The 26981-nt window shown below is 44.8% G+C and overlaps 1 protein-coding gene across 3 annotated transcripts in view; it reads left to right on the top strand.

Moving 5' to 3' along the window:
• MOB3A (MOB kinase activator 3A) overlaps positions 1–26981 on the top strand; it is a 269915-nt gene that overhangs the window by 4042 nt on the left and 238892 nt on the right. The window contains exon 1 of one of the 3 annotated variants that reach the window (XM_069649510.1): positions 711–733. The exons of the other annotated variants lie outside the window; for them this stretch is intronic. The gene's annotated coding sequence lies outside the window, so the exon portion shown is untranslated. Of the gene's footprint in view, positions 1–710; positions 734–26981 lie in introns of those variants that run through there. 3 annotated transcript variants of the gene reach the window in all.

Below are 26981 nucleotides of genomic sequence, written 5' to 3'. Positions count from 1 at the left end.
TATATGTCCCGCCCACTTGCGCCTATGTAAGCACACCGTTTTCAACTAGTTTATAAATACGTTGCCACTGGCCAGCTGCACCGTACTAAAGATGCTCTGGGTATTCGATGGACGACATCTTTTAAAGGTTGGGATTGAGTAGTAGTGAGTTTGTACTATTCTCTGGAAAAGTACTGTGATAAAGAGGGTAAGATCTGGAGCCTTCACCCTTACTTGCTTTTATTATTGGACGTGGTCTTTGTAATTATCACACTGAAAAGACTAAGTGTACTTTACTGAAAACCTTGATTCAAAGTTTCGTGCATGTGGCAACTTGAGCCATATACATAGGGCATGGTTATTAAGTGTGCGCCGTACATATGACCGATTGGACCTCCAAGCGTTAGTTTTTCACGAAGTGTAGGAAGATCATAACAATAAGAATGAAGGTGAATTAGTCTGTTTGCTTCCTCTGTTAGGCCTCCACTATTCTTTCTCTAAAATACAGCTGGACTCGCCGATGCATTGATGATACAACAGGATGCGGTAATGAGCAACGCGAGCAAATGTGCATGTTTCCGTTCCTCGCCTCAGAGCTGGCAGGAAATCACGTGGGAACAAGGCAGCTGGCGGGTTTGAGCCGCAGGCACTGTTGCATGTGTGGCTGGAATTCTCCCCGTCTCTCCCGTCAATGGAAACGAAGTAACTCGTGATTGCTGGGTTTGATGCCAAGAAAAGTTGAACCCCTTAAGTGGTAAGGACAAGTATGCTTGTCCTATTTGCATAGAATTTCATAGAACTAGGCTGATGCTAATAAACCCGTTTCCGTTTAGAAGGTAGGGGGGGGGGGTTTACCTGAGAAATGCACTTGCTGTGCGTTTTGTAACCTGAATTACTTATGCCCAGGTTCGCAGCGCCATTGAGCTAAAGGGCTTCCGCACTGCCCCTCCAAATGTGTGCTGAGGGACAGAGGGACGGGACTTCGACGCATAGAGGCTGATTCATGGAATTAATTGCGCCGAAAAAACGGCGATTTGTGCTCCATTCTGCCCGCAAATCCCTGTTTAACAAATGGGTATTTGCGGGCAGAATGGCGCACAAAACGCCGTTTTTCAGGGTAAATACATCCATGAATCAGCCCCATAGTGTTTTGTTAGAGAGGACAGAAAAGCCTTTCCTGAAACTGGCAGCTTTAAAGTGTTACTGTGTTCATGCACAAACGCAGCAAAATGTTAAAGCTACTCGTTTCAAGAAAGGTTCCCCTCGCCTCTCTACCTAACAAAAATTCAAATGCACACATCTCCCACTTCCCCAATGATGCGAGCGAACATATAACAACGTTATGTGTTCTTTCGCATCCGGGAAGGGTTTGATGTGCACACTTGCTTTTTGTTAGGCAGAGAGGCGAAGGAAGCCTTTTCTGAAACTAGCAGTGGTAAAGGGTGTTGCATGTTAGCTCATTTATGTATGCATGTGTGCAAGGAGTGTATATGTAATGTATGTGAGAATGAGTGTATGATTTATGGGGGATTTGTGCGCATGAAAATGAGCAAGTGGATTGAATGGGATGTACGTGTGCATATGCGTGTGCGCACACTTTGGTTAAATGCTGTGCTGCTACCATTTGATACTCGGGCCCCACGCCAGACAACCATTGGGGTAGAACCGATGGGGTGTTGGGGGCTAAAGCCTCTTAAGTTTGCCCCACCCACTTTCTTAAATGGCCCCTCCCATCACCAGTTACTTAAGCCCACCCCTGCTTCTGCCATCTGGCCAAGTATTGCAATCTGTGCGACGATTGATGGCTCCAGTGTTTAAAAGTGTCTCTGAAGCTGTTGAGCGCAGGGGAGCTTTCTAACCAAATCATACAGTAGGTTGGCTGTTGAAGGCCTTACTGCGAAATGTGCAACCAGAGAGGTAGGTTACCAAGAGTTCTTTAACTCGAGGGATATCAATGCTAAGTAAGGGTTTTACTGAGAGCTACCTATCCAAATTGGCCTCATATCTTGTCTTTGAGTGTAGAATTTATAGGCAGTCCTTGCAATACTATAAATCCTTTGATTTGGTATTTTTAAATCCATTACGGATTTAATAAGTGCCATTTCAGCAATAAAACCCTACCAATGTACTTTTTATGGAGTTGCTTGCAGGGCGTGTCCTGCATTCTTTTATTTGCAGCCACTTTACGTGTTCAGGTATTTGTGCCTGTACTGGGCTCCTCTGCCGTCCCCACACCTTTCAATTTCTGCTTCCTGCTTTGTGTTTCCACAGTGTCAGAATTCTTTAGAATCTGAACTACTCCCACGCAATCGACTCAGCCAGTCTAACCCAGTAAATACTGGCATTTCCCCATATCTGTATCAAATATGCAACAAATGTATAAAGCGTGATTTTGGTTGCTTGTATAGTGCATTGCAGTGCGGAAGTAGGATCCAGGTTGTCCAGTTAGGCCAACATAGGGGCCTGAGGGCTCGGTTGAATGATGAAGGCGTGTTGGAGAGTAGTACCAACGAAGGAGCATTTTGTAGGTGCATTCACGGTTGGTAATGCAAAAGGAGGATGAGTGGGCTCTAGTCCATATGTCCACCCAGATCTGGTCGTCTAATGGATGGCCGAGGTCAGTTTCCCACTGTATATATGTGGCTCTGGAGGAGAGGAGGTCATCATATAAAAGTTTGTAAAGCTTGGAGATCCTGCCCCTCGTCGGTAGTTCCTGCAGGGTAAGTTCAAGAGGGGTCGGGTTTCGTGTGGCTTTTTGTCAGACCGGAATTGGAAAGACAGTTTACATTACTCAAAGGTGCAAGGTTGGCCGTTTTCAAACAACTGCCCCAAAGATTCCAGCCCTCCCGCCACCCAGTTCTTAAAATTAGCTGGGTGGAGCTCTGGGGAGAAGGCTGGGTTATGAAAGACCTGTGTATGAGGAAATAGGCCCCGTGGAATCCTCTTGGACCTCAGTGCCCCGTCCCAAATACCCAGGGTAGATTTGGTGGAGGCCAGGATCTTCATCCATGACCTTCGAGACAGAGGTGGGACATGTGGGAGAGGGCACAAGAGGGAGTGGGAGTCGTGACTGCTCTAGTTGGACCCATTTCGGGGGGGGGGGGCTATCCGGTAAGCAGCATGCTCGGAAGTGCGCCAGTTGAGCTGCCATATGGTATTTTCGAAGGTTGGGGACCCCCAGACCACCCAAGCGAGAGTTCTCCACCATAACTCTTTGAGATATCCTTGCTTTCTTACCCCTGCGTATGAATCTAAGTACTTTCCTCTGCATTTGCAGGAGAGGAGGCACAGGCATATAGGAACCATGGGAGAAGGTTTATCGTACATGCTGTAATTCGCCCAATAAGAGAGATTTCTTGCGAATACCATTGATCGAGGTCTTGTTCTAGCTCTTTAAAGAGAGGATGGAAGTTCAGTGCGAATACATCTTTTGGACGGGACGGAAGTTGGACCCCGAGGTAAGGTATTGATTTGCGGTTCCATTGAATCGGGCACAGGAATCTGAGGCTCTCTAATTCGCCAGAATTCAGTCCTATCCCCAGAGCCGCTGACTTCCCAAAATTAATAGCAAACCCTGCAGCCTCCCCAAATCTATTTAGTTCTTTAAGGGAAGGTGACAGGGGGACGGATTTCCGTTAAGGACAGTAGCACATAGTCTGCGTAAAGCAAGACTTTATGTTGCGAGGCGCCTATCGACAGTCCTTTGATATTCAGGTTTTTTCGAATTTGTTGGTCGAATGGATCCATTACCAGAGCTAATAGGAGCGAGCACAGGGGGCAACCTTGTTTGGTGCCACAGGACAGGACAGCGGAATGGGGCCCAATAGATTATGGTTAACCCGGAGCAAGGTTTTGGGGGCGTGGTAGTTGGCTATGACCATGAAGCTGGGACCAGTGGAAGGCTTCTAATGTGAGTTTTTAGGAAAGAGCAGTCCACCTTGTCAAAGGCCTTCAAGACATCCAAGGCCAGCAGGGCTAATTTATGGGAGTCTTGGGTCGCTATGTCTATTAGATTGAGGGCCCTTCGAATAGTGTCCCCAGTTGATCTATTCCGTATAAATCCCGCCTGGTCTGCATCGATTAATTTAGGGGGGATCCTCGTAAGGCGGTTAGCTAGTATGTTTGAATCAATGTTGGCGTCGATATTCAGCAAAGACATGGGTCTGTATGAACAGTTCTCCCTCAGGTCTTGACCAGGTTTAAGCAGCAGTACAGTTATTGATTCCTGCATGGAGGGGGTGACCGAGCCCGAGGTACCAAAGGAATTAAAGGGAGCCGTCAGCGGGGCAGTTAATTGTGGGCAAACAGTTTGTACAACCTGGTTGTAAAGCCATCTGGGCCCGGGGCCCTAGGTTTCAGGAATGTGCTGGCCTCTTCTACTTCCTCACCTGTAATGGGAGCATCCAGTTCTTCCTTTTCTGCTTTCACGAGCTGCGGAAGAGTGGCATCTCGAAGGTAGTCTGCTTCAGCCGCTTGGTCGCGAGGCAATGCTGTCATGGTTTCGGATAGGTGGGTGACGGCTAGCTGAAGTTTTGCGTGTTCCTCGTAATGAATATGGCCCTGTGAGTCCTGCAGGCCTACGATGATATTCCCTCTTCTTGCCTTAGCTAACTTGTCTAATATAAGTTTATTTGCCATGTTGTTTTTGGCATAGTAACTTTGTTTAGTTTTGGCCAGCGGGTGTGCTGTCTCGGGTGCGTAATGAGCCTTCAGTTTTTTCTGAGCTATTTGCAGTGCTGGATAGGTTTTGGGCGTACATCCTTTTTGTTTGTGGCAGGCTTCGCGTTTCGGATCTCCTCCTCCAGTTTCATGCAGACCTTCTGCTTATGGTACGCCGCTCCATGGGCAATCTGTTCTCCCCTAACCACTGTCCTCATAGCGTTCCCAGGTTTTAGCTGGTGAGGTATCTTCGGCCGTGTTCTCCTGTAAATAGTTGATTGTTTTGGCTATGGAGTCCCTCAAAGGCATGTAATTGAGGAGTGGGTCGTGTAGGTTCCAGCAGGGTCGAGGGAGTGGATCTGGGTTATGTGCCCGCAAGGTTAATTTGACTGGGCCGTGGTCTGAGATTACTGTCAAGTCTATTGTTAATTCATCCACAAAAGTGAGTCTGTGGGGAAGTTAGCAGGTCTATCCGTGAGCACGTCCGGTGCACGTGTGAAAAGTAGAAGTCCTTTACACCTTGGTGTAGGACCCTCCAGGTGTCCCCTATCCCCAGTGTGCGAAGACGATAGCAATTTTAAGTCCCTGGGGGATGGCGGATGTGATGGTGGGGGGAGGGGGTTGGGGGTTCAGGGTCCCCATTGAATTCTCCCCTGATGATTATCTGGCCTTCGAACGAGAGCAATTTATCACATAGCGCTGCTTACGATTCCTGTCCATCGTTAGGGGCGTAGACTGAAAACAAGTGAGTAGAGTTTGCCATAGTGTTTCAAGAGCTCTAAAATGGGTCCCTTTAGCCAAGAGAATCGCTATTCTCTATCCCCCCCCTCCCTCCCTTTAGCCCAGCTGGAAGCCATATATTGATGGGGGAATTGCCTGTGGCGGAGACGCACATAGTCAATTGGCAGCAAGTGTGTCTCCTGCAGAAAGACCACCGACCCCTCAGTCTAGAAGGCGCTGCAGGATCGATTTCCATTTGGAGGGAGAGTTCAGGCCTTTTGCGTTCAATGAAATAAAGTTCACTTTCTGGTGTGATGGGGGTTCCTCTGTGCCTGTGTCCTGTAGGCACGGTGGGGTGGGAGGGGGGGGGGTCCCAAGAGCGGATCAGTCATCATTCATGTCCTCTTTTTGTCCTGGCTCCATGGTGCAACCGAAATTTTAACTTGGGCTTCAAACTTGAAGCTACAACAACAAACAGAAAGGGTACTGAACATTTTTGGTCGACGGCGCCCCCAACATACTGTAACAGAGTTGCCATTGTACCACTCCAAGGGTTTACAGGTGTCATTCACCTTGGAGTCAGGCATCGACCTAGTGAAGCCCGCTCTGAAAAATGAGCCATTGTGTGTTCTGTTTTGTTGCAGAATCTGTAAGCCCACCATCGGGGACCACCAGTCTGGCTTCACCACTCTGCCCTGCCAATGCATCATTTGAATCTCCAGCCCTTCTGGACCTTCTTCCAGGCCACTCGTCTCGGCTTCGAGGAGAGCTTGTCTGCGGCACCACCAGGGGAGCTGGGGGAGGGCCCCTCTTCGTGTTCGGGCGAGGTAGAATGCAGGATCATTTTGGCGTCCCTCTTAAGTGCCCAATTGTTCGGGGGACCCCTTTTTGTAGGTGAATTGAACTGCAGTTGGGAATAGCCACCGATACTTGGCATGTTCATCACGGAAAAAGAGCGTCAACAGCCTCAGGGCTCTCCGTTTTCAAGTTCTCCGTTTCTGTATCGTTGCGAGGGCTAGGTCTTGAAAGATCTGCAGGGGGGACTCCTGAAACGACAGCTCGTCGCATGTTCAGCTTACCGCCATAATTGCTCCTTTTGGTCGTGAAAAAGTGGACCTGGTGATAACATCTGGGGGGTGGAGTCTTTGTCCACTCTCCGTTGAGGGCGTAATCTGTGGGTGCGGTCCAATACGAGTTGGGATTTTTCAAGATGTGGAAGAAGAGATTGGAACAGGTCCCCCACATATTCCGTTATGTTTCGATCTGGGACTGAGGAGGGCTCCCAGCGTATGCATAGGTTGTTCCGTCGGGCCCTATTTTCTAGGTCCTCCTGTTTTATATTCCAAAAGTTCCTTTTTGTTAGGGCTTAGATTTTTGTTGAATTTCCACAAGTAGTGTTGCATGTTCCCTTCTCTCTGTTAGACCTCCAGAACTCTTTGGTCAGTTTGTTCCAGTTTGGTTGTAAGTTCTGCCATGCAGGATCGAAATTCTGACTTCATGTCAGACATAAAGGCCTGGATGTCATTTTTGGTTGCTAGCTGGTTGGTGTTTTCTGGGGATGTTGGTGGAACAGGTATGGAGGATTCAGGCTTCTTTCCTTTATCTGGTGGGAGCAGCATCGTAGAGAGATCCGCACTTTTGGAGGTTTTGATATGTTTTGACATCTTTGGCGGGTTTCAGAAGCTCCTTGATGGTCCCTTTGCAAGGTGTGGTGGATGATGGGTGTAGAGAACTTTACTAATTTGGGGAGGCGAGTCAGTGCTATTATGCTCTAATAGCCCAGGGTCCTGAAAAATGCCCCCTTGAGTGTTACGTGCCCCCCCCCTCCGCCCCAAAGTATTTGTAGGTAGGAGGTATACTTGTCTCACTGGGTAGAGATGGGTCTACGTCGATGGGTCAACGCCCCACCTCTATTCCAAGAGCAAAGAGTTGTTTCAGTAAGACTTGCAGGTCACCTCCACAAATTGATAGGTGAGAGAGGGGTGGGGGGGAGAGGCAGCTGGGCTTGATTCTCTGATTTCCCAAGTTAGTTTGTAGAATTTATTGGGGCGTGCTGGGGCGCGGGGGTCACTTTCACGGGCGTTCGCCATGTGTGCGGCATTAAGTTGTCTGTGAGCATTCATGGGGGGGGGGAATCTGTTGCTGCGTCTTTCTGGTGTATGGGATAAGGTTCTATGGAGGCATTTAGGTTCAATCCTCCAATTTGCCCCCCCATGTTAGAATGCAGAGTTTGTTGGGACGTGCTTGTGTGGGGGGGGGGTACAGAGCATTCAAAGGGCTCCCATCGTGTGTGCGGCGTTGATCCGTATATGTGAGCACTTATAGTTTAGTTTAGTTTATTTGATAATGCGCTCCCAACCCTCGGGTAGCCGGGCACAGCGGTAACAAGAATACTTAAGCTTGGTTGCATACAGTGGTACATATAGTGGATACATTACAAGTTATTACAGTATTTACAGATAAGAAATGTGGGCACTTCACAACACACAGGAAATGGTATGAAAGTCTATAGTACAAGTTTCATGAGTAACATAGTGGATCCATGACATAATGCAGGGCCTGGTGCAGGGATCAGTTTAGTGGGCGTCCTTTGTCCAGAGCCAGCTTTTCACGTTGCATCTAAATCTGGAATAGGGTTGATCAACTCTCAATGCAGTACGGAGAGCGTTCCAGGCAGGGCATCTCTAACAGGGAAGCGTGCTCCACCTGCTTTAGTTAGTTTGAATCTGGGGATTTCTAGTGCGAGATGGTTAGACGCTCTAGTATGGTAACTGGAGGATTTTCTGGTCAGTCTGGCCGAGATATATGGGGTTGCAGTGTTGTTCAGTCCTTTGTGAGTGAGAGATGGCGTCTTGAGGAGGATTATGTCACTAATTTTTAGCCAGTGATGGTCTTTCCTGATATTAGATATATGCACTCTGCGGGGTATGTCCATGGCTGCTCTAAGAGCATTATTCTGCAGTATTTGCAATTTGTTTATGACAGTTTTATTGGCACCTGCATATAGGGCATTACAGTAGTCCAGCTTAGACATTACTAAAGCGTTGGCTAGAGTGATACAGTTGGTTTTGGAAAGATAGGGTCTACAGGCCCTGATTTAATTTGCAGGTGTAGGCTGTGGATGAAGCCAAGGATTTTAACTTGTTTCTTAAGAGATAAAGTGGAGTCAAGGTAAAAACCTAATGTTTTTACCTCTGTTACCACCTTAATTATGTTGCCATCAATGTTAAAGGCAGTATAGCTAGGGCTAAATGTTTTGAGGTTAGTCGGAACCCAGGATCAGTAAGTCTGTTTTGTCGTCATTCAGGCAGAGGCCGTGGGAGGCCATCCATGCCTGAATGAGGAGGTAGATCTTGTTTACTAGCGCAGTGTCTTCGACAAAGTTGCCAGATGGTGGTATGAGGATCTGCGTGTCATCCACGTAGTTAGTATAGGTTACCCCCAATCTGTCAAGTTTGTCAAAGTGGCTTAGTGAAGATATTGTATATTGTAGGGGAGACACATGAACCTTGTGGGACACCACAGGTGATTTGTATTGGGTCCGCTGAAGCTACAGGGAAGAACACTCATCATACGGTTGGTAAGGAAGGATTGTACCCAGGCTATAGCTTTGCTTGAAAAATAGGCGGCAGATGCTTGCATAACACTGCATGGTCCACCAGGTCGAAGGCCGCCGATAAGTCAAGGAAGGGGAGCACGGCTGTATTACCTTTATCCTTCAACTCGGCGATTTGTGTCTTGGGGTCGATTAGGGCCGTTTCAGTACTGTGTTGTGGCCTGAACCCAGATTGGCGTGATCCTAGTAGTTGGTTTTTATCCAGGTAGTTTTGGATCTGGAGGTAGGCTACTCTGTCTATAATTTTCAGGAGGAATGGGACTGTGGTAATGGGCCTATAATTAGTGGGGATAGCTGGGTCAACGGTCTGTTTTTTGAGGAGAGGCAGTACCCAGGATTCTTTGAGGTTGGTGGGTACAGTGCTGGTTCTAAAGGAGGCGTTAATTAGCTCAGCGATAAAGGGTGCTAAGTCTCTAGCTGCGTCCTTGATAACTTGTGCCGGGCAACTGTCGCCTTGGCAATTTGATGGTTTCAGAGAAGATATGACCTTTTCAGTTTCCAGTATGGATATGTTGGTAAACCTGAAAGGTTTGCGGTTGATGAGTGTATCTGATCTAGGTGTACCTGTCAGGGTATGTGTTCCTGTGGAACTCAAGGAAGCTTTTTTTCTTAGCGATTTTGGTTTGTAGGGTTATTTTATTTGCTAGGGCATTTTGAATGTTCGTACACCAAGGCCTCCAGATAAGGTGCATACTAGGCGTTTTTACGCATGAAAATCTTGTAAATACGACCGCTTTATTATTTTCCTGTGTACATTTACACACAAGTTGAGAGTAGAAGGCAGTGCAAAGGTCAGGTTATTTGGCAGAAGCCAGAACGCTTTCAACATTTAAATATATACAGGAGAGATCAAATGGCCAAACATTAGAGAAATAAGGAAAGGTGTATTCTGTCACAATGCAGAAGGCTGCCACATAGCAATGATTTCCATATGTTGGTTGGATGTCACATACATTTCACTCTCTTGCAAAGGAGAAAAGCCATTTTTACTCTCTTGAAATCACATTTACACTCAAAGTTTTAAAAATAGGGAGTAAAATACTCCCACCTCAAAATCTTATCTGGAGCACTGCGTACACCATTGTTTGTCTTTAGGGACGTTGTCTGTGGGGGTATTCAGGTTTTCCATTTCCCGGAGGATGGAGAAAAGTTCTTTGGAATTCGAGTTAGCTTTATTAATTCTCTCGTTGAATGTGTATTTTTTTTGGTTTGGATTATTTCTTTCTTGTATTTATTTGCAAAATTGGCAAGTACAGTTTTATTCTCAACTGAAGGTGTATGCCTCCCAGATCGCTTAGTTTGCGTTTTTGGATTCGTAGTTCTTTAAGATGGGGGTGGGGGGATAAACTATGTGTTGAGGTGCGATTCTTGTTTACTTTTACGTAGTTTGATAGGGGCAATCGTATCCAAGGCTTTGGACATGGTTTTGTTGAATGTCTCAACTAGCGTGTTTGGGTTGAAGGCACTAGTGGTAAAAGCTGGTAGGAGGAGTGGGAGTAGTTTTTCAGCACTGATTTCTTTTTATGGGGCCGTATGATCGTTCTGAGGCTTCCATGAATTTCTAGCATATGGAGATTAGGTTTTGTGAGGGCGGTCTTACCCCCTCGTCCCGAGCGGCAGATCTTCTATCTGTTCCTTGGCTCCGCGGGGAGAGGGGGCCAACCGCCCCCGCCGTCCTTGTTGCTGGAAGAGAGAAAGGCAGGGCACCCTGCACTGTGGAGGAGCGCTTCCCGAGTTGGACTCTGCGTTGCTGTGGACGGGCCGCGGCGGCCGGGCCTGCCCCACACCCCCACCAGGCAGGAGATAATCTGTGCCGTGGGGCCGCAAGGGCAAGAGAAGGAGGGGGGGGGAGGGATTGGTCCCCACCGGGTTAGCGTCGCTGGCAGTCCGGTGGCGTGGCAGTCACCCAAGCATTGAGGGCTGCAAGCATTAGCACCAAGTTGCTAATAGGGTAGTCTGGTCCGCGGTGAAGTGGCTCAGGAGATCTGTGTTCTGCTACTGGAGTGCTTTAGCTCCAGTCTCCCGAAGGTCCGCCCACCATCATGGGTTCTCGCAGAGAGCGGGCGCAGCTTTAACGGTTGCGGTCAGAGTGAAGGAGACCGCGGTGAAGGCTCAGATTCACCCAGCGAGTGGCCAAGACCACCTGATCTCTGCAGGTGGCATTATTTACTTGCGTAGTGCCGGAAATCCACACTTAGCTAAGTTTAAACGTGGGCTTCACACAGAGGCCATTACTGAGACAACCACATCGGTGGCTCTCCAGGCCACGCTCTGAGAGCTCACGATTTGATGCCCGATTTATGTTATGTTGCAGTGTATGAATGAGATGTAAGATGCACGGATTTATTAAGGTTAGCTAGGATCAGGTTGGTTGGAACTCTAATAGTACCCTGTTTTGCCACATTCTTTTGCTTGATGCATCACCCAAAATCTATGTTCATTGTGGCTGGGATTTTGGACTTCAACACCCAGCAGGCAGTATTTAAACTCTGAGATTCCTTTTCAGTCTCAATATTAATAGTAGCTGGGAACTTGGGAATCATTCGTGTCACTCTTTTTTATCATTACAGTTTGGGAGCTTTGCAATAAATATCCTGTGGTCTTCTTAAATACATTATTCCAGTTTCTACGTGGGGGAAAAAATCGGTCTTCTTGCCCAGTTACATGATTGTGTTAATGATAATTAGCACAAAGAGCTGAGCAGGCCCTGCCGTTGGATTTGAACCTCCAAAATCTTATACCTGGCCTGAGACAAGCACTTATTCATGAGCTGTCCACTCCCAAGGTGTAATAAAATTCCTTTCGTTTCCCCTTTCAATACTGATTCTGAAATTTGACTTAACTTCCATTGCATTCTGTGACCTTTTCGATCTTTTTTCACGAGGTTTTGGGATTTTGAACTTTGCAATGGGTCTCCTTTCATATCATCATCATTAGAAGTTGGAAACATGGACTTCAATTCTCAGCCTGCTCTGCAGCTTGCTTATATTCTGGCAGCGTTTCCGCCTTTGTACCTTCCCACTAGCTTCATATCCTTTTTAGAAATGTTCTTTCTATTTAGTAATCTATTATGGATGTTTGGACCTTTGCCTCCATTCCGCCTGTTGCTGATTCGATTTCTCTACCCTTTTTTAAAAATCTTGCCGAGCTTGGTGTTCTGTTCACCATATACACTGTCCTTTGTGTCCAGGCCTTTTAGTGCTAGATTCATCCGGTTTCTCTTCTCTAACTGGGATGTTAGTTTGCCTCAGGTGCTCGACGGTGTTGGCTTTTCAGGTGTTTCATTTGTTCACCTGAGCTTCTGTAATGGCTTGGTTTCTTCCACCCCTCTTTGTGTGCACCACTTGTACCCTTTTGAACACCTTTTATAAATCAAGGATGGCACTCTCCGCCACAAGGTCGCTCCTGGGACTACCACCAACCGCAGCAATGAGTTAGCAAAGGCAACAACCCTCGGTAGTCCTACAGATAAGGGGTGTATCAGCCATTTTTACTCCTTTAAAAATAGGCAAATACTCCCAAAAAAATAAAAATGGGTAGTAAAAATACTCCCATCAAAATGTGGGAAACAAACACTTGGTACTTTTTTGCTCCACTTTCTCCGACATTTATATTTTTGCACCAGTAGTCCACATAGTACCACAGAAAGAAACGACTTCAGATCAGGCAGTAATAACAGAAAACATAACTTTTAATGTGCATGAATAACTAGGTGCAAAGAAAAAATAATTATCACAAACATTTGTGTTTTCAAGTTCAAAACGATTTGTACTCGCTTATAGATTAATCCCATTAAGAATTGGACTTCCATTTTTAATGCCCAAAAAAAACCTTTTACTTTCATCTCTAAAAAAATAGGGCGTAAAATACTCCCGCGTCCAAATCTTAACTGGAGCACTGGTAGTAGCGTTTATGAATTCAATGAATAGCCCCATGGTGGAAACTGAATTTATTTAATATACTTTTAGCCTTACGGCTTTGTATATACAACACATTACGTACATAAACAATACACAAATCCAATTAAATATCCAAAACACTAGCTAATCATGATTAGTCTATCCAATACATATATTTGCAGCCACATTCTAAAGGATATTCAAATTCATCTTACGATGAACAATTTAAATGTCAATTTTTTTTATATTTTCCCATAAAGAGAAAATGAATGTCGTCGCTTTGAATAAGTTTTCTGTTCCCTGCCATCCTGTTCACGTGCCTGGTCTTGGGCGCTTTAAAGATAACCATCATATCACATAATTACTCTCTATTATACACCATCATTCAACTAGAACACAGCTATACCCCTGATTAATTCAGCCTAGCTGTTCACATACGAATACGACCCCACAAACCCCTCATCACCATAATAAAACTCAGTTAACTGAGCACATTCTGGCCCAGCTGCTCACATATGCCTCCTTCAGGCCTAACACAGCCAGAGCCCAGTCTGGGTGTCCACCCACCAGACTGCACACATCCAACTGATATCTCCAGCACCACACCTAATGCTAGGATGCAGCTACCATCCGGCAATTACATCAGCTGAACACATATCGGGTGCACCCATACACCCTACGACACTATCTCTCTCTATTGACCAGAACTACGGTTCTCGAGGGCGTTCAACCTACCAGCGCTTTGAGGTCATACCAATGATATATAGAGCGCTATATAAATGCCAAGTAACATAACATATCAATGATACGTTGCTAGGGTCAAACGGATTATTAAACTATTTTTAAAAGCTAGTGCGAATCAAGATTGGGCTATCACAATTTACAAAAAGGTGTTCTAAGGAATCCAGCTTGGAGTACCCGCATAAGCGACACATTCTTTCCGAACGACTCATTCCCATTCATGCTCCTTTTTATCTCAATAACTTCAGTGATTAAACTTCAACATAGGATAACATCTAAAAATCTGTGGATTGGGATAAGCCATAATGTACAAAGATGTGTGCGAGATCCTACATTGGCAATATCGGCCACTATGGTTCTTCGTGGCCAACTCAGCAAGATGACTCCTGACTGTACACAGCCAGTTTCTTTTTCAGCCTGCCTTTGAACGGAAGGTGTTGGCTACATTGAGGGTCTTACTCAAAACCACTTGTTGCATATGGATATGATTTAACCAAATATTCCCATAGTCTTAGTGGTCAATCCTTAGATATGCTTGTATATACGATACAATGATGGTGTTATTGTCGATAGCCTTCAGGTTTTCAAAGCGCATTACTATTCTGTGTATATATTCAGACACAATACATCTAAGGTCAAATTCTAGATATAGAAATTCAACTGTTGCATTGCAAGGCATTTTATGTAATCTTCCCATGCATTTGGCATGTTCTGCAAACCTCTAGGAGTTTGGCCCAATAACGGGTCGTCTGCATATGCAAGCCACCCAACAGATGCCGATCCAACTTTCACTGGACACGTAGCCAGGTTCATGAAGTGCAGTTGCATGTCTAAGTATAAGTTAATAATAAGGGTCGCCGCAACAATGCAACTTGTTTCACTCCATGGCAAGTAGAGATAGGTGCAGAAAGTTTCCCTTTTGCATCCAATCGAATACGAACCATGGTGTCTATAGAACTACATGAGGCCCAATCTGATGTTCCATGTACTTCTCTTCTTGCATAGCCTATTCTGAAGGATGACGTCAAAGGCAGTGCAAAAATCTATGTATGCGCAATATACATTAAACTCTCCTTTCTCTTCCAAGCATATTCTGCAGCTGATGTTAAAATCAATAGATTATGCATTGTGTTGGATTTAGCCCTGAAACCCGTTTGATTGGGTTGTAGAAAATTATTTGAGACAACTCTGCCAACAAGACCCTCCCAAAAAATGTTGACTGTATGTCTAGCATTGCCAGCATTCGGTAAATGGCTGGATTGTCCCAAGCACCCTTATTTATAGACTGTCAGGAGATCACTCATATGCCATGTAAGGCCACTTTCTTGGAATAGAATATGGATGGCATGAGCCCATATGTCAGGTGACAGTTTCAGCAAATGATTGCAAACGCCACCAGGGCCAGCTGCTTGTGAATTATTCAGGTGCTCAATTATCATTACGATATCAAGACCAGACGCACCTGATACCCAGGTATCGGCCGGGAGGAATATCGTTGCAACATCATTACATCTTTAGATCCCAACGAGGACTTAATATGGTTGGTCCACTGATTTTCAGATATACAGTTGATGGCTCAGATATCCAGTTGGTCAACACCCTTTTTCTTTCCTTTTTTTTTGTGTACCTCGAATGACCTCCTATATCGCTGTTCTTGTGTAAAATGCGTGTTTAGCTATCTTCTGCCATCTTTATATTTTTTTTTTATGGTCTTTCAGCCATCTTCAGTGGTAAGTGCTTTTAATGGATTTGATGTAAGCAATAGTCGCACTCGTCTCTACTCCCGAGTGCAGGATATATCGCTGGCGCTATTGCTTTTCGCAGCTTCTTTTTGGCCCCCGTGATTTTTCTTATCACCATATTGTCTATTATTTATTAGCTTACTAGATCTTTCAAGGGATGATTTATAGGATCTAATGGAGAACGTGTGATTGCCTATGGTAGCCATCATGTTAGCAAACCTAGGTGGTATTTCACCTTTATTATTTTTCTGCTATACTCGCATTGCATAATGAAGTCGGGGATTATTTTTGCAATTGCACAATTTGCTACATTGTGGTTCTTTCTATGCCAGTGTATCAGATTTTCTGCTTCATTAAGATAAATGTGTCCATTTTGATCATAGACAATCGGTACACTATGAGCCGCAGGCAGGTTGAGGAAAACACATAGGGGAAAAGGATCACTCATCTTGGGGCACAATTGCCATATCTAGAATGAATGGGAGACCCATAGCATTTGTAAAGGCATAATCAATTGTCGTGGCAGGCCTCCCATACACTGGGGTAATGGCCATTTTGGCATCAATGGAACAGCATCCATTCAAACAAACCTGTACTCATCCATAGGTTTTGCCCAGGGTTTCCCTTATCAATTAGTATAGACGGCCGTGGTCACAGCAGATTTTGACAGCTTCCCTATATTTGGACCGAAGGAGGATTCCCCAATTTTGGCATTCAAATCCCCTACTATCCATACAGGATACTGTTGGGTAGAATTGTGAAGCATTTGAATGACTGTTTTTATATTTTCAAGCGTTGCTACCAAGTTGGGGTCGGGGGGGGTCATAAATATTTAATATTATGATAACACACTTGTTGATTGGATAATGTAACTGCCTGGACAGTAAGTGCGGATATCTTTTAAGGTCTGCGCTACCCAGGGCATCTTAACAGAGATTAATAGTCCACCCTACGGCCTCCCTCTTTTAGCTTTAATCGGTAACTGCTGAACTGTGCTCCGGCCGTCAAAGTGTACAATGTCAGCCAACCTGGTTTCCTAAAGAGCAATGACCACAATTAAATCAACTTTGGCAACCAAGCCATCTGCACTAAATAAATGTGTGAACCACCTTGTGTTCCACGAGTACATTATATTGACATCATCGACACACCAATGTGAAATGCTGCTTGAAGGCGACTGGCATTCACTGCCAGTATCCATCCCCAGGATCAACAGAATTGCCCACTGTCTTATTTTCCAGTCTCTCCATGGCCGCCAATTTAATAGCAACAGACCTGCCAACAGCAACATCACCTTGATCTTTAGCATTCCCACACCTCCCTTGAGTTAGATCCAAACCTGTGCTCGGACCAGTGGAACAAGGGACTTGATCACAGGTCAGCGCTAACTGGGCAGCCCGAGGCTTAATAGCAGGTATCGATCTATAGAGCCCAATCTATAGAGTTCCTCCTCACAACGAAGGATATAATCCAGAGTTGCTACAGATTTGAACCAAACATTAGTCACAAACTCAGCAATATGTTCAGTCTAATCCACAATCCTGATATCCTCAATAGTTATCACTCCAAGTGAGACTACAGTGTGCAGTATACACAAAACTGCAGATCTATTTAAAGGTGGCAGGTTAGGAACAGGTGACCCGGCTGTAATTGCAGAGCCATAACTAGCCCGCCGTTGTCTGCTAACCTTCGCTGATGCAACTGTTAGTGCTAGTAGACCGTATATCCGGGATCGTGCTTTGAGTCTGCACTTTAGCTGGCAGTACACCAGCGCACCCATAAAGAGGGCAGGCTCCTTTACAAGATGAGCAACATCCTTGTTCAGCGGACTGCCCGCCATTAACAGTGCCATTTGGATGGCACCGTACACCCTCATTCGCCATCCTTCCCTGCAAGAGTGGCAAGGCATCTTTATGGGGGAGCAGGTTCGGGACAGTTGGAGGTCCAGACAGCGGTCACATGTACTATCTCATCCGATGGACCCGCGTCATCCTTCACCACGCATGCATTCTTGCGTAATTTAATACGATTGTTGTACATAAAGGCATGACAAATGTGTTTAGCCTTGCGTTTTGCTATGGTAGCTTTCTTCCCCTTTCTAGATTGATCACCCACTTCTGAAATATGGTTCGTTTTTGCAGGCACAGGTTGCTGAGAGATTGACTTTGATGCTGCTATCTCTTTAGGTTCCATACTAGTACTTTGATCACAGACAGTCTTACGGCCACAGTTTATGCTCTTATGTAGAAGTATGGACTGAGTGTCCAATTTATTCTCTAGATGCTCACATTTTGCCACCAGAGTGGTCAAGAGATTCTCGAAGGCATTAAACATTTCACTAGAAGACATGTTATTTGTACTAACTTCGTTCATACACACATGAACACACTCACTGGGGTCATCAACAGCCTTAACCATATTTACCACATTGTCAGTGCTCTTAGAAAAGCGTACACAGAATTTTTGGGCAATCATTAATGCAGACACTATAGCCCAAATGATAATGCAATTCAGTAGGGGGAATCTGAATGGCGAATTCACTGGGCAGATATGTGGGAAGACCTAAAGAGAAAAATTAGGTGGTGATAACAATCGACCCATGGATAAAGTTCGATCAACTTGAAGTTGGGAATCTCCAAATTCTAGCACTGCAGGCCCAAATGGACTCACACATACTATTATGTCAAACCTGGCGCTTTGGTCCTTGATCCTGACACACTTGCTCAAAGTCCTTCTGAGAGAAGGAGCCACACCGTGGGAAGAATCTATAGTCATTTCTATCTTCAAAAAGGGAAACTGATATGATGCTCACAACTATCGGGCAATAACGCTATTAGACTGTGATGGCAAAAGCTTTGCAGCACTAATACTACAAAGGCTGGAAACCTGGATAAAAGAAAATAATATGCTTCCGAGAAACCAATGTGGGTTTAGATCAGGGCAGTCAACAACTGTAAATGGTATGATCCATTTGGTCATAAAAATGTGACGGGAACAGGAGTGAAGGAATTGTCAGATAAAATGTATGCGGCTCTAGTAGATATCTCCAAGGACTTTGATTTGGTAAATGGGGATCTGCTGTGGAGAAAGCTAGCTTAAAAAAAAAGGGGTATCCCAGCCCCACTCTTGGCCATTCTAGAGTATATACATGACGGGGCATCAGTGAGGGTGTGAATGGATGCGGGGTGATCACGGAATAGTAGTTTCCCGACATCAAAGGGTCTCCACCAGGGACGCGTTTTCGCACCTTGCTCATACATCCTATATATAGTGGACCTCGATAAAGCATTGGGAAATGCAGCTCTGATTAGACCCAAAGTGTGCTGAATACCTATTAGTTGGCTGTCCTATGCTGATCTAGCCCTTATGGATGGCTCTCCCATAGGACTACAGAGATTACTGACAGCATTGTCGGAATATGCAAAGGTCAATGATTTAATTATTAATCGGGACAAAAGCAACGTTATCATGCTTGGAAACATCAGAAGGAAACATACAAGGCACAAATGGGTGATGGAGGAAATACCAGTCAAAAGCAAGGAGGCAGTGACCTACCTGGGATTCAATTTACGTAGGCTCACAAGTAGACTGCCTGTCATTGAGCACATTGAAAAGAAAATGGACCAACAGGCCTCCCACTTGAAAATGTTAGAACGGAAGATGTGTAAATTCAAGTAAGACCTCTAATTCGCTTCGGTGTTGGGAAAGTGATACCAAAAATAATATACGGGATGGAAATGGAACAAGCAGCATACAGCATGCTATTGAAGAGATTGGAGGGCAGACTGTGGAAAGATGTACTGAGACTAAACCTGCCCCCCGCCCCCTCTGTCCCAATGCCCTCATTACGATTTGAACTAGTCCTCTTTTCACTGGAATACTGGTTTTAATTGGCGGGTCCTAACCCTGGCAAAGAATATCCTGGCCCCTACGAGATACTCCCTCTATGAGAATCTATGGAATCATCTGTTGACAAGAACATCTCCATTCCTGAAAGAGATTCTAGGTCTGGCGGATAAATAAAGACTGCTCAGATCTAATAGGCAATCCTTTAGATGTAAAGAGGCTTGGAGAAATGGATTGGATTAATACCATCACACGCACACAAGAGAATACAAATTGCACTCCACCTTCTCAATAATTGACAAACCACTCGGTATTCTGCCAAATTACCTTAACCAATTTCCATGGCCATTACAAGATCATACTTCTTAAGATTCAGATTAAACCTGCTACCAACCGGGGAAATTGACAAGGTGGGAAAAAAATAAAGAGGCGGGTGATGGCATTTGCCAAAGGTGTATGCTAGATGGGGAAAACAAAACCCTCCGGCACCTAACTTTGGGCTGTCCAATGCTGCCACTAACACACACTTGGGGAGATATTTTAATTTGGTAAATAACTTTATGGATTCAAATGATTGGTGGAATTGTATGTTGGCGGGGGCGGACACCGTTTTAACATATGCGATTGTGAAAACATTGGATGAATTGGGTGTACTAGTAAAAACTAGGAACCAGCACGTTCAACGGTAATTGGGTTTTCTTGATAATCCTACAAAATTCAGACAATTTGCACTTTTGTTTTCTGCTTCATAATATATGCAATGTATGATCGGGCGAATTCTGTTTTTTCTTTTATGTTCTTTTTTGTGTATTTGAAATGAAGAATTGTAAATGTGTGTAAAATCAAAATATATATATATATATATATATATATATATATATATATTCCTAACCACCCCCCAGTAAAAGCACTATATAATGGCACAATAAAAACATTTCTACATTCTGGGCCTGAGGGGGGAAGAGGACCACTCCTCCCTGCTTCAAATAGCAGATCCCTTGTGCTCTAGTAGCAACCCCCTTTCACCAATCCAAACACTTTACAGTGGTAACATGCAAAAAAGCAATGTGCCCTCCATTTGGGGTAGGAGGGGGAGAGGGCCACCCCCTTTCATAGAAGACATCCCTGTTGGTCTAGTGACCCTTCACCCCAGTAAATGCAGGCAACATTATTGGAACATTCTTTTTTCTATAGGATTTGCCCCTTCCCTAGGGGCTGGTCAGAAGATTCTGCTCATTTTCCCCCCAGGGCGGGCAAAACGCAATGCCCCTCTTTGGTGGTCGGAGGGGGCAGTTTATACTAAGCCTCCCCACCTCCAAAAAAGGCATCCCTTGTGAGCTAGTGGCATTGCTGGGAACGGATCGAGTAATCAGCGGCCAGTAATGCACTTAGCTTTTATGCAAAGCTGCCAGGATCTTTTTTTGGCTGCCCACATACTTCTCCCATGACAGCCAAAAGAGAGAAACCACTCCCCCCCCCCCCCCCCCCCCTGTGAAAGCACTGGCCAATCATCCACTAATAAAACACACACATTTGGGATATGAGGGGGGAACAGGGCCTCTCAGCCCTCCAAAAAACACACTTGTAGCGCTCTATTGGCACCCCCCCAATCCAAACACTTCATGGCCAACATACAAAAAAAACGATTTGCCCTTTCCTAGGGGCCGATTGGCAGATATCACTGCAAATCCTCCCCCTCGGAGGGCAAAATGACATGCCCCATCCATTTGGAGCAGGAAAGGAACGGGCCATCCACCTGCCCCCTTTTAATTACCCAGCCACCCCACCCCCTTTCATGGACTGATCATTCAGCAATTTACTTCTCCATTACCACTGAGCACAGCGGCTGGCATTCAAGGCCACACACAACCACCAAACCCGCCCCCCGCACCATTCCACTTTGGAACAAAGTCGTAATCACCCCTGGTCTAGCACACTCACTCCTCAACTCACTCTCCATACACTTTCCCTCCAGGAAGGACCTCCAGAAATCGAATCTTTTGACCTCTAGCTTACAAATGCCCTCACTCCAACAAAACTGACCTCTCGGAGATCAGGACGAAAACTCGGGTGGTTCACCGCCAAACTCAAATCACTAAACTCTCGAGCACCGTCTGGAACGGACCTGCAGAGCTGACCCTACAGCCCCGAACAAAACCGCCCTAGCAAGAACAACCAGAACATAGACTGGGAATCAGAAAAAGCAAAAAAAAAAACATTATACGGGAACAGAATCCTAAATGCTCGAAACCCGAGCAAGGAACTACATAGAATCATATCCAAATTAAAATCCCCTGCATGCTCGAGCCACCCCTCCATCAATCTCCCAAGCCCTATGTGACACCTTATCACTGCTTTTCCACAATGTCGCTAATGACGGACACTCCGCCATCATTCTAAATTAAAACAAATGCCCCTGTCACCCACCCGCCCGCAGACAGACTTTCAAAGCCCCCCACCCCCTTGATACAAATCTTCAACTCTTTCTCTCCCATCACACCGAGTTCCTCTCGCTCGTAGCAGATGGCCGTCCTTCAGGCTCCCCTGAGGACCTCTGCCCATCCCTGCCCATCCTCACTCCTCAAAAACATCTTAGCCTCTACCTGTGCAGGAAGTGTTGCATGCACAAGCCTCAACCACTCACATCGGGATCTTCCCTGAAGTCCTAAAAACTTACCTCAAACCCATCCTCAAAAAAACGACACTTGACCCACTCCTCCTGGCCAATCTCCAACACATGTTTTCATCACCAAACTCGCACAGCATACAAACAGCTTGGCCATTTCGCCGAAGCCAACAACCTCCTTGCACAATCGGGCTTCAGGCCACTGGGGGTGGGATCAGAATCTTCCCTAGTCTCCATCGGTGACAACCTAAAAAGAACAGCCGACGCAGAAGGCTGCGCTGTTTATCTTACTGGACCTCTACGCACCCTTCAATACCATCAATCACACGATCCTACTAGACGGGCTACAAACACTAGGAATCAGAAACAGCCCTCTCGTGGATCTCCTCTTTTGTCTCAAATCGATCACAAATCATGCACCTCCACCAGTTCACATCCACATAACGACCAGTAAGAAAAGTGTCCCACAAGGAGCCTCCCTGTCTCCCCTAATCTTCAACTTCTACCTAAAACCTCTGCCCGCAATCATCTGCTCATGCAATCTTACTTGCTACAGCTATACAGACGACACCCAGATCATCCTTAAAATCCCTAATTCTCAAGGCTCTGGCAGTCCAGACCTGTCGTTATTCCTCTCGGATATTGACCACTGGATGACGACCAACCACCTCATCCTCAACCTTGGGAAAACTGAAATCCTAGTTTGCGGGAGTACAGGCCTCCTTCCCCAACCGATTCCGTCGCCTCATTCCCCAGGACAAGCACCGCTATTTGAAACGTGTTAAAAAAACCTTGGGTGCACATTGGACTCATGTCCCTCGCCCAAAACACACCACTGTAGCTAATCTTCCATCTACGGATTCTCAGGTGTACCATAACTCGCCTATCCCCACCGCCCTCAACTCCATCATCCTGTCCCACCTAGATTATGCAAACTGCCGCTACCTTGGTGCTCCAGCATCTCTAAGGAAACTCCAAATGATCCAAAACGCGGCAGCACACCTGCTCATTAACCTACCTGCCAGAGAACACATCAGCCCTACACTAAAAGACCTCCATTGGCTCCCAATTGGCCAACATACTACTTTTTTTTTTTTATTTTATTTTTTTAAAATTTTTTTAAAAGCCATGTGCATCACCCGTCTGCGCCATCCACAACACTGGACTGCAATTCCTTAGACAAAAAATCTTTCCCTACCAGCTCTCAAGGAATACCAGATCTCGCAAAGCATATTGCCTAGTGGTTCCACTTGACAACTCCTCCAGGCTGGGCGGATCCTCATTCTCTGTCCAAGCGCCAGTCATCTGGAGCTCACTACCCCTACACATCCGCAACACTGAGTCACCTGAAATTCAGAAAGGCCCTAAAATCTTCTCTTCCCAATATCCTCCTGAATCCTCCCCTCTCAAAACTACACTGCTGAACCCAACATTCCTACACACCAATTACAACACAGATGCCAGCAGCATTCGCAGCGGCTTACCTTGACAAACTGTTGCCCCATGCACAGCACTCCTACACAATAAATAATGCATGGAAACCAGCAGCATTCACGAACTACAACACTAGCACTCGCATCAGCTCACTCTGACAAACTATAGCCCCATGAACAACAACATTCCTAACTGACAAATGCACCAAGGAAGCCAACAGCTTTCGCTGTGGCACACCCAATAAACTCTCGCCCTCACCGATCAGACTCTCGCACCCGAGAGACCACGAATAACAAGACCATGTCGTCCACTCTGGACAAAGATTGCTGCAGCTGAACAACATCGTACACCTTACATCCATGCACTGTAGAATGCAGCTATGGCTATGCTCATCTGAATTAGCAGCGCACATAGCAGCCCACACAAACACCTGACGTACCGCAACACCTCTGCCACTAGCATACAGCGACTACCAACGAAAAGAAATTCAGTATAGCTGGCCACGCATGGACTTTCAACAATCTCACTCTATTGCAAACCACCTACAGCGCCCACCCACCTGACTGACCTTTTTTGGGCTGCTTAGTCGAGCCTAGTCAGCCACCTAAGTCCTAGACTGGCGAAAAAGGTCACATCCATCTCCGAATCTAAAACTCTTAGAACCTCCAGCACATTGACTACGGTCACCGAGGGCATTCCAACCACACAGCGCGTTGGGGCTATACAAATGGGGAAGGCGCGCTAAATAAATGATACAATACCTCCCTGGTGGTCTAGTCCAGCCCACCCACCAAGTAAAATCACAATATTTCCAAAATTAAAAAAATGCTGTCCTTTAGTAGGGGTGGATGGGCAGATTAAACTGTCATTCTGCCCCCAGAAAGAGCAATATGTATTTCCCCATCACTTTGGGGCAGGGCGAGAGGAGACGGCCGCTTATGAACTAAGCGCCCCCCCCCCCCCCTTCAAATAAAGCATCCCTGGTGCTCTAGTGGTGTTGCTGGGCACGGATCGAGCAATCCTTACCCAGCAATGCTTGTTGGTAGGTGTTGTTGGAAATGGGAGAGTCTCCCCTTTCCAATGACTCCTCCCTCGATCAAAACAGCATAGAAATGCCAGAGATCAAGGCAGAAACCGATCTTCTCTTTCACTTGTCGCCACCAAAATGGCTGCAGTGAGTGAAATTATATTCCTTGTCAAGTCTGCGCGCATTACGCACGCTTACGTGAAACTGAATGAAATCCAACCCCCCCCGGGCCTTGAGGAGGAACCTCCTCACATAGCCCGGGGGTTGGATTTAGAGCAGCTATCGCACAAACTGTGCTAAAAAGGTCAAGTTATCTCGTCCTCTGCACTGCAAACATAGTGATGAGGACGAGATAGCTTGTCCTTGGCACTTAAGGGTTAATAAACTTTCTCCAAATTCATGTTTAATCAATCGCCCTTTGTATTTGGTGCAAAGGAGGAGGAAGTGTTAATTGTTTTCAATAAAGTTCATGTTGCATCAGTTACAGATTGGTTTCTGGGTCTACAATCAGTCATTCTGTGCCTTATATTTTTAACTGGTAGATATTCTTTCCAACAACTAGAAGGAGACAGATTATGATTATTGGTAAACCATCATAAAGTAAAAGTTGTTATTAGAAACTTAAAATAGATCCCTCAGTCGTGAATACCTATAAATATTTGGGAATCCCCATTACATATCGCCCTTCATGACATTTTATAAGACATTATTAACCAAAAAGTATATAAAAAAATAGTTTAAGACATTTCATAATTAGAAAGGGTGGATATAATGTAGCAGAACTTCTTGAGATTTATAAAACTTAGTATTCCTGCAATTTTATACAAACTTAGTATTCCTGCAATTTTATACAGTACTGAATTATTGCCATCGCACCTTTTTTAATTGCTTTCATTGTGTGGCTGGAGAATTATTGCACTCCATATTAGGGGTACTGCAAACTGTACACGTTCGCTGAGGTGTGAACTAGGTGTCACTTTGCTTACTGCATTGTGGTTGATCCAACAATGTAAGTTCTTTTTTTTACCTATGTTGGGCCCAGAATGGTACCACTTCTCTGCTGAGTTTACTGGCCCATGGGGTGAGGGATGATTGTCATAATCGTTGTATTGTGATTTGAAGACTACCTTAGGGGCTCAAAATCAAGGGTGGGACTGATCTACGACTATTTTAAAGTTATGTACAAAAAACGATACGAATGTTACATCAGGCTTGAGCCAGGACTCTGTGCCAGTACCTTTTTTTTTTTTTTAATGAAACCTTGTGCTTCTTTTCTCAGATATATATATATATATATATATATATATATATATATATATATATATATATATATATATATATATATATATATATATATATATATATACTTCAACATTTTATCACCTTTTGATTATTAGCCTGATTCATGGAATTATTTGCGTGAAAAACGCAGATTTGCGCCCCTTTCTGCCCAAAAATCCCCATACCTCAGACAGGGATTTTCGAGCAGAAAGGGGCTCAAATCTGCGTTTTTCACGCAAAAAATTCCATGAATCGTGCTGTATATTGGCGCTTGGCGGGGAATCTCGCATGAGAGTAGATTTTGTTGCTTGTGCGGCCTGGGGATTGAGACCTGTTGACGCCCATTGTTGTAATGCTGCATTTTGAAGGAACAATATTGCAGGAGTTATCAAAACTTAATTGTTCACCCATATCAATTGCTTTTGGATCAGTTCTGGAGCACAATATTCTCTGCTCAATCATTAGTAATTGGTGCTGCTGCCGAATATGTTTGGAAAGAGCTGTTACTGAAACGGAATACATAATAATTGTAAAGATTTTAACACTCCAGATTATTGCGATTTTTTGCGATTTTCTTCTCTACGATTGGACTATACTGCTTATGTTTTGTGTGTATATTACTCTGTTATGTTGTAATCATATAATACTGAAGCTTAATTGTATTTAATTATTTGGGGTTATAGCTCGATTCTGAAATTTTACCCACATTTGTAATATTAAATATAAAATAAATCGAGTAAATTATACAATTAATAAATACACATTTCATAATATCAGAATACAACCAGATTACAAATCTTATAGCCTAGTTAAATCGTAAAATTTATTAATAGCAATTCATTATATAAAGACCTTAAATTAACCTAGATCAGATTTAAATAATTCATAGTTTACTACTGCAATTGTCAAGGGAGCATATCGGCCACTGTATAAGATGGCAGTCCATTTTTCCCTTGTCAATATAACATACTGGGATTTTAAACTATTAAACGCACCTTTATTTCTTGGAGAGAACTATAATCAATCGAAAGATGCCTCAAAGTTTCTCCTGAGTTTCTGCAAGATCTACGATTTCGATCAAATGCTCTGTTCTTGGAACCTTCATTTGATATAAATGCAATATTGCAGTTATGTATATGCATTTTGGGTGTTGATTATAGTGCAAAGGTTTTCATAGTAAAGCCAGAAGCACTTAATACATTATTGATATGACATTTATAACGCGCCTATACACAAGTGTTTCAAGGCGCGACTGGGCAAGGGAGGGGGAACAGAGGGAAGACCGACAACGATCTTACTAGGCCAAGTGTCGTTCAGATCACACAAGTGCAAAGGAAGGGGGAAGAAGAAAAGTGCAGTGCATGGGATAATAGAATAACAAGATAAAAGAACAGCCAGCAGGTGGCAACTG

This window comes from Ambystoma mexicanum, chromosome 1p, assembly GCF_040938575.1.
Source record: "Ambystoma mexicanum isolate Mex_15411 chromosome 1p, UKY_AmexF1_1, whole genome shotgun sequence".
NCBI classification, from domain to species: domain Eukaryota; kingdom Metazoa; phylum Chordata; class Amphibia; order Caudata; family Ambystomatidae; genus Ambystoma; species Ambystoma mexicanum.
Note: the sequence above shows the minus strand (reverse complement) of the source record. Positions and strands in the feature narration are given on the sequence as shown.